The following is an 11716-nucleotide window of genomic DNA, read 5'->3' as shown; positions in this document are numbered from 1 at the left end:
CAGATCGGAGTGACAAGGAGAACTGGGCACCTACAGCTGGCTGGGAAGGGGCCCAGGGACTGGGGCACCTGAGACAGGCTCTCATTGGCAGGGACCCCTGAATCCTTCCATAAATGCCCCCATGCCTTCTTTCTTTCATTCCTTTCTCCTCCTTCCCTCCCTCTCCCCTTCTTTCCTTTCCCTTTAATCAAACTAGACCCCTGTCAGCTCCTTGGGAGCAATCTCTCACCCTCAGCAAGACTCTACCCCCATCCTGTCCCCTCCACCACTGGATGGCAGGCAGAGCAACTCTGCGGCTTCCACGGATCCTGTGACCCTGGGAAACAAACCCCAGCAACCTCTGTGTCCTCCTCTGTGAGACTGGGGTGTTGAGTCCTAATTCACATGGTTGCTGAAGGAATAATTGGAAAAGCTTGGAGCAAAATGCCGACATGTGATGGACACTCATGAAATGCCACTTATTTCTACTGTCATTGCTTGCAGTTCCCGCAGCATTTCCAGTCCTCTGGCAGATTCAGGCTTTCTAGGCCTCAGGTTTGTGGGTTTCTTCCCTCCTCCAAAGATGGAGTGTCGTAAGTATGAGGGGCTGGACCCTGTACCCGATGTGGGGCTACGATGTTCCATGAGACACCACCCTCCAAGAAGCCCTCTCACCTGGCAGAGAGAAGAGCAGCATCTGAGTCAGGGAGGGAGGTCCCATACACAGAGAAACCTGAAGACAACCAAATCTGGTGGTCCTCACTAGGAAGTGCACATTAGACTCTCCTGGGAGGCCAGGCGCCATGGCTCATGCCTGTAATCCCAACACTTTGGGAAGCTGAGGCAGGAAGATTGCCTGAGCCCAGGGGTTCGAGACCAGCCTGGGCAACATAGCAAGACCCCCGTCTCTACAAAAACATTTTAAAAATTAGCTGGGCATGGGGGTGTGTGCCTGTAGTTTCGGTTACTTGGGAGACTGAGGTGGAAGGATCCCCTGAGCCCAGGAGGTTAAGGCACAGTGAGTTGTGATCATGCTTGGGTGACAGAGTGAGACCCCAACTCAAAAAAAAAAATCTCCTGAGACTCCCATGCCCTGGATGCACCCCAGACCTATTACGTCAGAATTTCTGAGGTGGAACTCTGGCGTGAGTATATTTTAAATCCCCAGGGGCTGAGAATCACTGCCGAAATAAATGCAGTTCCCTCCCCCACAACCCAGGCATGAGTAGAGGGGTCCAGGACATCTAGGGGTGACCACAGTGGGAGAGGGCACTGGGTATACAATCTGACCAGTGGCAGTCACTCACCCACCCACCTGCAAGAGAAAGGGATAGGAAGGAATGATAGGGTGAAGTGTGCAGAAGAGAAAACGTGGGTGTGGGGGAAGTGGGAGATGGTGGAGTTCAGCAGAGCCAAGGCCCTCAGTCAAGCATCCTCCACCCTTCCAACCCTCAGACGCCAAGAGGGTTTCTCCCAGTGTCCTTGTTCCCCACACACCTAATTAATTAGCCGTGGAAATGACGTCATGATGGGGTTGCCCGTGGTGCTGGAATGGAACAAAATGTTTTACAGGATACCTGATCACACTCTAGGCCACAGAGAGGAGGCAGAGCCCATCACCTCAATTAGGAGAGGGTCTGGCACCCCTCACAACACCACCAAGTTATGAAAACTGGAAACATTTACATTCAAAAAAAAGAAATACAAGTATCAGATTGCCTTTAGACACAAGAACTTTTTTTTAGTTTTTTATTATTTTTAATTGACATGTGGCAATTTTTCATATTTATGGGGTATAGTGTGATGGTTCTTTTTTGTTTGTGTGTGAGTTGGAGTCTCACTCTGTCACCCAGACTGGAGTGCTGTGGCACACTCCCAGCCACCGCAGCCTCGACCTGCTGGGCTCCGGTGATCCTTCCGCCTCAGCCTTCCAAGTAGCTGGAACTACAGGCGCGCGCTAACACACCCGGCTAATTTTTTGATTTATTGTAGAGATGAAGTCTCGCCAAGTTGCCCAGGCGGGTCTCGAACCCATGGACTCAGGCAATCCACTCACCTCAGCCTCCCAAAGCGCGGGATTACAGACTGAGCCACCGAGGCTGGCTGAGTGTGATGTTTCAATACATGTTTGCATTGTGAAATGATCAAATCAGGTTATTAGGATTCCATTACCTCAAACATTTATCATTCCTTTGTAGTGAGAGCATTCAAAATCCTCTCTTCTAGCTATTTTGAAATACGCAATATCACATTGTCAACCATACTCACCTTACTGTGTGACTTATTTCTCCTCTCTACCTGTAACTTTGTACCCATTGACCAATCTCTTTCCATCTCCCCTCCCCTCTACCCTTCCTGCTTCTGGTAACTACTTTCTACTCTCTCCTCTGTGAGAACAACATGTGTGGATTCCACATATGAGTGACATCATGTGGTATTTATCTTTCTGTGCCTGGATTACTTCACTTAACATACTGTCGTCCAAGTCCATCCATGTTGCTGCAAACGATTGGATTTTTTTCTTTTTATGACTGTATGGTATTCCATTGTGTATATATACCATATTTTATTTATCCATTCATTCATTGATGGATACTTAGGTTGATTCCATATATTGGCTATAATGCTGCAGTAGGCACGGGAGTGCAGATACCTCAATATGCTGATTGTATTTCCTTTGGATATATACCCAAAAGTGGGATTACTGGATGGATCATATAGTAGTTCGATTTTTACTTTTTTGAGGAACCACTGTACTGTTATCCATAGTAGCTATATTAATTTACACTCCCACCAACAGTGTATGAGTTCTCCTTTCTCCACATTCATGCTAACATTAAAAAAATTTTTTTGTCTTTTTAAAAAATAATAACCATCCTAACTGTGGTGTGGTGGTATCTCAGTGTGATTTTGATTTGCATTTCCCTGATGATTAGTGATGTTGAGCATATTTTCATATACCTGTTGGCCATTTGTATGCCTTCTCTTAATAAATTCTTATTCACAACATGGATACGGCTGGTGACCATTATACTAAGTGAACTATCACAGAAACAAAGAACTGAATACCACATATTCTCACTCATAAGCAGTCCCTGATCACTGGTCATACAAAGGTGGGATCAGCAGACACTGGTCACTGCTAGGGATGGAGGGGCCACATGATATCACACTGGGTACCTGGTCCACTCTCAGGAGGGGAGAGGGCCAGCTAGAAGCCCAAACATCACCTACATGCAACCTACTTATGTAGTAAATCCTCACTAGTAACCCACAACTCTAAACTTTAAAAAAAACCCACAACTTTTACAACTAAGCAATAAAAAGACAAGGCAATTTTTAAAAATAAATGTTTATTCAGGTCTTTTACCCACTTTTTAATCAAGTTATTTGTTTTTTTACTTCTGAGTTATTCGTGTTTCTTATATATCCTGGCTATTAACCTCTTGTCAGATGCATAGTTTACAAATACCTTCTCTCATTCTGTAGGTTGCCTCTTCATTCTGTTGATTGCTTTGCTGTGCAGAAGCTTTTTAGTTTGATGTAATCCCATATGTGTACCAAAAAAACCTTGCCCAGACCAATGTCATAAAGCTTTCCCCCATGTTTTGTTCTAGTAGTTTTATAGTTTTGGGTCTCATGGACTCTTCAAGCTAGAAAAGGCCTTAGAAATCAACTTGTCCAACTCCTCACTATATAGATGGAGAAACTGAGGCCCAGAGAAGGGTGTGCTGGAAGTTACCGGCATCTCAGAGGCAGCGTTGCTGGTTGAGAGTTCCCTGCACAATCCTTAGCAAGGATAGATGACGTCCTCTTGTTGTTCTAAGAGGTTGCCAAAAAATCATGCTTGAGGCAGGTGAGTCAAGATATTGAAAAAGGGTTGTATTAGTTTCCTAGAGCTATTGCAACAAATTACCACAAGCATGGAAGCTTAAAACAATAGAAATGTGTTTTCTCATGGTTTCAGAGTTCAGAAGTCTGAGGTGTTGGCAGGGACGGTTCCTTCTGAAGGCTCCGAAGGAGAATGTATTCCAGGTCTTTCTCCTGGCTTCTGGTGGTTTCTGGCAATCCTTAGTGTTCCTTAGCTCGCAGCTGCATCACTCCAATCTCTGCTTCTGTCTTCACATGACCTTCTCTGTGTTTCTCTGTGTGGCAAATGTCCCTCTCCTGTCTCTTATAAGGAGCAAATGTCCCTCTCCTGTCTCTTATAAGGAAACGAGTCATTGGATTTAGAGCCCACCCTAAATGCAGGATGATTTCACCACAAGATCTTAAGTTAATTACACTTGCAAAGACTATTTCTAAATCAGGTCACATTCATAGGCACTGGGGGTGAGGTTTTGGACATACCTTTTGAGGAACACAATTCAACCTGCTGCAGGTGCTCTCTGGGTCATCGTGGAGGAGAGGAGAGCAGTACTGGCCACAGAGGTGACCCTCTCAGTGATGGCCTATCCTCCCAGGCCCAACCAGCCTGCAGTATGTCCTCCTTTTTCATCCCTACCCTGCAAAGATAAGTAAACTCAGACCTCCTGCTGGATCCTGCCACCAGGGGCCAAGCTCAGATGTGACTTGGAGTCCTAAGTCTTGAAGAGACATTTTTGTGTGTGTCTTCCTGCTTGCTGGGCACTGTGCTGGATGCTGGGAGAACCAACAGGCCAGCCCAGTTCCTGTTTCCAAGGCTCTCGCAGTCTCAAGAGGGAGCCAAACTCAAACTCCACGTTTGGGAGTGCCTGGCAGAGGTGATACAGAGCTATGAGGCAGAGAGTACCTGGAGCTGCTGCTGGGAGACAAGGAAAAGATGAGGGCAGGTCAGGAAGTGAAGGATTTCAAAGGAGAGAAGTGGGAGGAGGGTCCAATGTGAGGGCCAGAGCCCTAAGAGACCTTGGTTCAGAGAAAGAATGTGATGGTGGGAGTGAGTGCTGGGAGGACCCTCCACGGGGAGCTCCCAGGCTGGCCCTTGGAAATTCTTACCACACCAGGTCTCATGGGCTGTGTCCTTGGTTGACCTCCCTGCCGGGCGCTGAGCTCCTGAGAGCAGAGGCTTGGCATTCTGTCAGAGCAGCCCCAGGATGGGGCCCTGGCACAGTGCAGGTGCTCAGCACATGTAATGGCTAAATGGTCAATGAACAAAAGACTGCTTTAGAGGAGAAGGCCCCTGAGGACCTCGAGGCGGGGGACCACCCACCATTCTCACCATCAGTGATTGACTCCTTGGTCTCTTTATGCACCACCGTTGATACACACGCCCTCAAGGATTTGAGGCAGCTTGCAGAAAACACATAACAGAGTAAAATGAAATTTAATTAAGTAGAGGTGAAATTAGGACCGAGGGAATACGTGGATGGAGATGTTGACATCAGCGGTCATACATCGAGTACCTGTTGCAAGCAGGACACAGGCTGGTGCTTCCACCTTCTCAGGGGAAGTCAAGCCTGGCAAGGGTCATCGTAGGCCCCAGGAAAACTCCTAGAGGAACTTGAATTTAGTCTCCTACACAAAACGCAATGCTCTCTACTTCATTAATTCATGCACTCATTTATTAATTTATTTTAGTAATCCTTATTGAGCACCTACTGTGTGCCTGCTGTTAGCACTTCTCAGAGCCAATCTTTACTCTTTATAAAGTGCTCTCCATGGGTTGTCTCTTGGACACAGACACAGAGGTGGAGCCCAGCCCAACAGGCCCTCTTAGAAGGAGTCAGAGTAGAACCCAGGCCCACCCCAGGTTTTCTGGAATGTTAGACTTCTCATAGACTTTTCCCCATATTGTATTTCACTGAATATATCATAATGCAGTGTGACCTTGGGTTAGATACTTGACTTCTCTGTGCCTCCAGAATCTAATTTGTAGAGATGATTAAAAATTAAAGGGCTTAATGTACCAGTGTTGGTTCCTCAGTTTTGACAAATATACCATGGTGACATAGATGCTAACAATAGGAGAAACCGGATGAGGGATTTATGGGAACTCTCCATACTATCTTTGCAACTTTTCCATATATCTAAAGTTATTCTAAAATAAAAAGTTTATTTTAAATAATTAAAGGACCTGTCTCATGAGTTTGTTGTGAGAAAGACTTACTAAGCACATTATAAGTCTTGGTACTCATTACTTAATTTTTACAAAATATTGTGCTAGAGGTTTATTATTTCCATTTTTCAGATCAGCCTCTGAGAAGTTGGGTAACTTGCCCGAGGTCATACAGATAGTATTAGGCAGTATATGGATTCGAACTCAGGTCTGACATGCTCCAAAGGCCACAGTCCTTCTGCTATATTGAATATCTTTATCTTGAATATCTTTAGTGACAAGGAAATGGCCACCTCACCTGGAAAAGGTCTGTGAGTCAGGAACTGATTGTTATCGTTTGAAATGATCAATCAGGTTTTCCTGTAGCTCCTGTGGGTTGGTCTTCATTCCACCCCTTGGGATTGCAAGGAGCACATCTCCCTCCTGGGTCCCAGTAGGCCCTCGGGAGTGCTAAGCAGAGTCCACATGCTATGGTGAGGCCAGACATCCTTGGTTCCTCCCATAAAATAGCCAGTATGCATAGCTCAGGCCTCAGTTCCAAATACCAGATGGATGTCTACCTTCCCCCACCCTATTCCCCTGGGCAGGCCCACCTCCTCTGGCTGGCTGCTACTCAAAGCGTCCCTCTTTAAGTGAGAGGCTCACAACAGAACCAGGGCTCTGGGTGAGGCCCCTTGGTGCTAAGCCATTCCCTTCCTCGAGGGACCTGGTCATCACAATTCTGCTCTTGCAACCTGGGAGTCCAGTAGCTTTTGAGGAGACTTGTCTTGCTATGTGAACAAGATAGCAAGATCCAGGCTGCTGGGATGTCCCTAAGTCAGAAGACACGGTATTCAGTCCTGGTGTCTCTGTGCAGTAGTGTGGTCTTGGGCAGGCCTTTAACCTTCCTAAGCCTTCGTTTTCTCATCTGTAACACAGAAAGACTAACAACAGTACTTCGTGTCCCTATACACCTCTCAAGCAGAGTCTTGCATGAGATAGGATGCCCAAGCTCCGACTCTCCCACAGCCCCCTCATACTTCCCTACAGCACAGCACATCTCAGGCAGGGCCCTATTGCCAGTTTCCTTGCATTGCTTCCCCTGGAAGTGTGTGATGTCTTTTGTTTTGTTTTGCTTTGTCTTGTTTTAATAGAGTCAGGGTCCTGCTAAGTTGCCCAGGCTGGTCTTAAACTCCCCGGCTCAAGCCATCCTTCTACCTTGGCCTCCCAAAGTACTGAGATTACAGGTATGAGCCACTGTACCTGGCTGTGTGTGATTTATTTTAGAGCAGCAACTCTGTTCTATTTACCTTTGGGCTCCCCAGTGCCTACAAAGATTAACAGCAGAAAACACTTACATAGCACTTACTCTGGGCCAGAATCAACTCTGTGAGGTAGATCCTATTATTATCTGTATTTCATAGATGAGGAAGCTGCAGCACAGAGAAATGTCCAGTCCCCTACCTGGCACATAAAATGTATTTAATATTTGTTTTTGTTAGTTAGATGGAAGGGTGGATGTGTGAGTTAGTGAGTGCATGGATGGAAGGATAGGGGGATGGGTGCATGGGTGAACAGAGGAATCAGTAAATAAATGAGTGTATGGGTGAGAGGGTAGAAGAGGAGGGCATGTGGAAGGATGGATCGGTGAGTGGATAGGTGGATGGATGAGTGGATGGATGGGTGGATGGATGGATGGACCGATGGTGGGTGGGTACGTCGGTGGATAGATGGCAGGTGAGTGGATGAATGAGTGAATGGAAAAATACATGAGTGAACAGGTGCGTAGACAGTGGTTCAGAAAGTTCTTGTGTTATCAAGTCCTGAGAGTGGGGAGATAACCTCAGGACCATGTAAAGGGTGGAAGCACTTAGAAATAGCAAAGGAAACCTCCTCAGCCAAACAGTGAATAGACGCTGGGAGTGGGAGTGTCTCTCCCCAGTCCACACACACACCCCTGCCCCAGATCCCTGGGCAGGCAGCCATCTTTCAGGCCTGCCGATTTCTTCTCCCCCGCCCCCACACCGCCCCCGGCAGCCCCCCACGCCTGCAGATGAAAGGTTGGCAGAGACAGCGGTGGGCGGGCGTCTTGTTCCCTCATTGTCGGCGGTAACCTTCCTCCTGGCTGCTTGTTCTGCGTAATGTTACACTTGTCTTCCCGCAACACTTGGATACCCGAGCCAATTTTGTCATGCAAATGAATTCAGCCCATTGTAAATCCCGACGAGGGGGCGCGGCTCTCTGGAGCCAGCGGGGGCGGGGCTGAGCTGGGATCGCGCGTGGCTTCCCTAATGCCCCTTTCTCTGCTGCTGAAGAAGGGGGTTACAGACTTTTGCTGTGGACCCCTGGTCCTTCCTCCCTAGAATCCTAGGCCCTTAGAGCCGGAACAGTCCTTAGAGATGGGTCTTCTTCGATTATTGGTTAATAGCCTGAGGCCCAGAGAGGGCAGGTGTCTTACCCACAGTCACACAGCCAATTACCTAGGGTTCAGCCAAGTCTTCTGCCTCTCAGCCATAACGCCCTCCACTAGGTAGTGCTGAGCCTTCCATCTTCCTCATTCAGAACCTGCTGACCACTAGGACAGCCTGAATCTACCCCTTCCCCAGTCCAAGTTGTGGAGGAAACGTGAGACCCGGGTGAGGGCAGGACCTCCCAGGAGCTAGCTGTGTTGCGGGGGGCAGGACTGACTTGTGGACAAGGGAGAGGTCTGGCCTGAAGAGTCAGGAGGGTCTAGTGGACAGTCTGTGGGTCTAGGCAGGTGTAGGGCACATCTGGAGATGTTGGCTAAGGCAAGGCTGGGCTGACAGGTATTGCTGGTTGGGGGTGGGAAGGGCAAATGCCACATGTTCTGCCAAGGACATCGTCATCAGCAAAAGCACACAAGGAGTGTTTGGACACAGGGCAGACAATGAGTGACTGAGCCCTCGGCTGCCTAGAGCCCCAAGGAGGCGGAGGCCTACAGGTGAGCTCTGCCTGAGGAGGGTGAGGACAGAGGTACCAGAGCACATTGCCCCAAATGGAATGCTGGCAGTGTGCATGGGGGAGGAGAGGAAGGGAGAACTGGCATGTATTTCAAGGTTGCACACGCCAGGCACTTTCCACCATCCTCAGATAATTTCACAGGTATTCTGTGAGATAGATATTGTCCCCACTTTATATATTAGAACACTGAGTCCAGGGAGATGGCATGCATGGCCCCCAAGGCCACAAAGCTTGGAGTAGAGATTTAATTCCCAGTCCATGCGATTCTGGGATTCCAGAGTCCTTGTTCTTTCCACTCCACATTCTGCCAGTGCTGCCAAACTCTGCCATAGGGAATCAGCCCCTTATTGAGCTAGTGACAACTGGGGCAAAGGGCAGGGAGTTGATGAGGACAGCAGTCATTGGTAGAGCCTGATTTCCAGGAGGTGGGGGTTTGTAGCTAACTGGAACACTCGAGAGCTCCCGGTGATGCACTGGATAAAGCCCTGTCTCCTCAACTTTCCTGGTCCCACCCTGGACAGTGCCGGCCTCTCCATCCTCTGTATTCCTGCAGTGTTCTCACTCACACCTACTCCATTGACTGTTTACAAGAATTTATACTGTGAGCCGGGCTCGGTGGCTCAGCCTGTAATCCCACGCTTTGGGAGGCTGAGGTGACTGGATTTCCTGAGCCCGCGGGTTCGAGACCCACCTGGGCAACTTGGCGAGACCTCATCTCTACAATAAAAATCAAAAAATCAGCCGGGCATGGTAGCACATGCCCGTAATTCCGGCTACTCGGAAGGCTGAGGTGAAAGGATTGCCGGAGCCCAGCAGGTCTAGTCTGGGCGACAGAGTGAGACTCCAACTCAAAAAAAGAAAAGAATTTATACTGTGTCAGTTTTCCTAGTCTTAGAGGACGAGGGTGCCTGCCAATTGTCTACCCCAAGGCTGGTCCAGGTCATTCAAAGGAAGTTACAGAGCAGAATGGCCTCAGATATGGGCTAAGGGCCCCTGAGGCCAGTGGCAGTGCCTTGGGTCTCTTCTGTCCCCCAGAGCTGCAAGCCCCAGTGCTCTCTTCTGCCTGGCCAGGCATCCAGGCAGAAGTAGCCCTGCCTTCTGGGAGCCAGGCCTTTGTCGAGTTCTGCTGGGCCTTGTAGTGTGCTCTGGGCTTGCCCCTTCCTTCTCTGGGCTCAATTTCTTATCAGCCAATTGAAAGGGATGGACTCAGGCAGCACCAAGACCTCCCTCTTATGGGAGCAGGTGACAAGGACAAGCTCAGACACCTCCCCCTGGAGCCCCCACCCTGGGCCAGATGAAAGGAGAAGCACTGTGCTGTGCAGAAGATCCTCAGGGCCACCAGAAGGACAGTCACATAAGGCTCATAACAGGTTTGCGTGTACTTAGTGTGTCCAAGCATGCGTCAACAAACCTTCCTCCATAAAACATCTCATCAGTCCTTACAACCACTCTATGAGGTGGGCTATGCTAATATCCCCATTTTGCAGATGGGGAAAGACCTGGGAAGGGCCCTCCTCCCAGGCTGCAGAGAGCCCAGTTCTGCTGTCACCTCCCAGCCTGGCTTTAGAGCTTAGTTTGAGGATATCTGTGAGCTTCTCTGCCCAGATTTGGCCAGCCCTACTTTGCTGGCTTTTTTTTGGTGGGGGGATTAGGGCAGAAAGGTGGTTCCTCAGGAGATGGAGGGAGGATGGCCAGGGGGACACACAGTGCACCCCCATCAGGTGTGCCCCCAAAACATGCTTGCATTGGTCCCTAGCACCTGGCTCTTCAGAGGCACTCCATAGAGTGGGCTGTAGGAAGCAGGAGGACCCATAGGTCATGGGTGTTAAGACCATATGACCCCTCCCGCCTTTCCACGTGGCCAGTGGTGTGGATTCTGGGAAGCCATCTCTCAGCGACTCTCTACGTGTGAGGCATAGACCAAGGGGAAGAGCCCAGAGTCACAGGGACCTGTTCTGCCCTCCCCCACTAGGCTTCAGGCACACACACCCCTTCCCTTCTCCAGACCTCAGCTTCCCCATCCGTGCAATGTCAGAATTGAACCAAAGATCCGCCTCCACCTCCCACACATGGCCCTACCAAATACCCTGTGGCTCCGTGAGTTTCCAGGTACCCCAGCTGGCAACCCTCCTGCGGGCACCATCCGAATGCCCCTCTGGGCCATTCATCCAGGGCTGAGGGGCCCACTCGCTGCCGCCCACAGGAATGACGCCGCGTCTCGCTTCTGCCGGCATAATGTATGCCCCGTGCTGCTGCCCCAGTCCCTCCATCCCAGCCGGTCTGCGAAGGCAGAGATAGCCCTTAATGAGAAGAGCCCGGGCTTTATCTGCTTTCTACTTCAGCCATTATCTCCCCCAGTCTATAGACACGCAGTTACCTCTGACAATAATGCTCAGAGGCAACAAATGCTGATGAGTTTTCTATGCAGTCCTCACAATAAGTCTATCAAAACAACCTCGGAAAATTATGAACCCCCGTGACAGACAAATACAACCGGCTTCGGCGTGAATTTAGAGCCCCCAACGCTACGTTTCTTTTAATTCTTCAGGCTTCCCTTATCTCTGCTGTTCCTCTTCTGGTGGGGAGATAACAGTAATTCTTCTCTGTGCTGGGTTTTTTTTTTCTTTCCTCCCCCCTCCGCTTTTTTTTTCCACCCACTGAGTGAGATGTTTTCCATGTCTTTCTGCTTGCTAAAGATAAAGGGTTAAAGACCAACTTATGTTGGGTGCTGAGGAAGGGGGG

The sequence above is a fragment of the Carlito syrichta genome, unplaced genomic scaffold (genome assembly GCF_000164805.1).
Source record: "Carlito syrichta isolate Samal-C Ts95f unplaced genomic scaffold, Tarsius_syrichta-2.0.1 Scaffold309200, whole genome shotgun sequence".
Classification (NCBI taxonomy): Eukaryota; Metazoa; Chordata; class Mammalia; order Primates; family Tarsiidae; genus Carlito; species Carlito syrichta.
Note: the sequence above shows the minus strand (reverse complement) of the source record.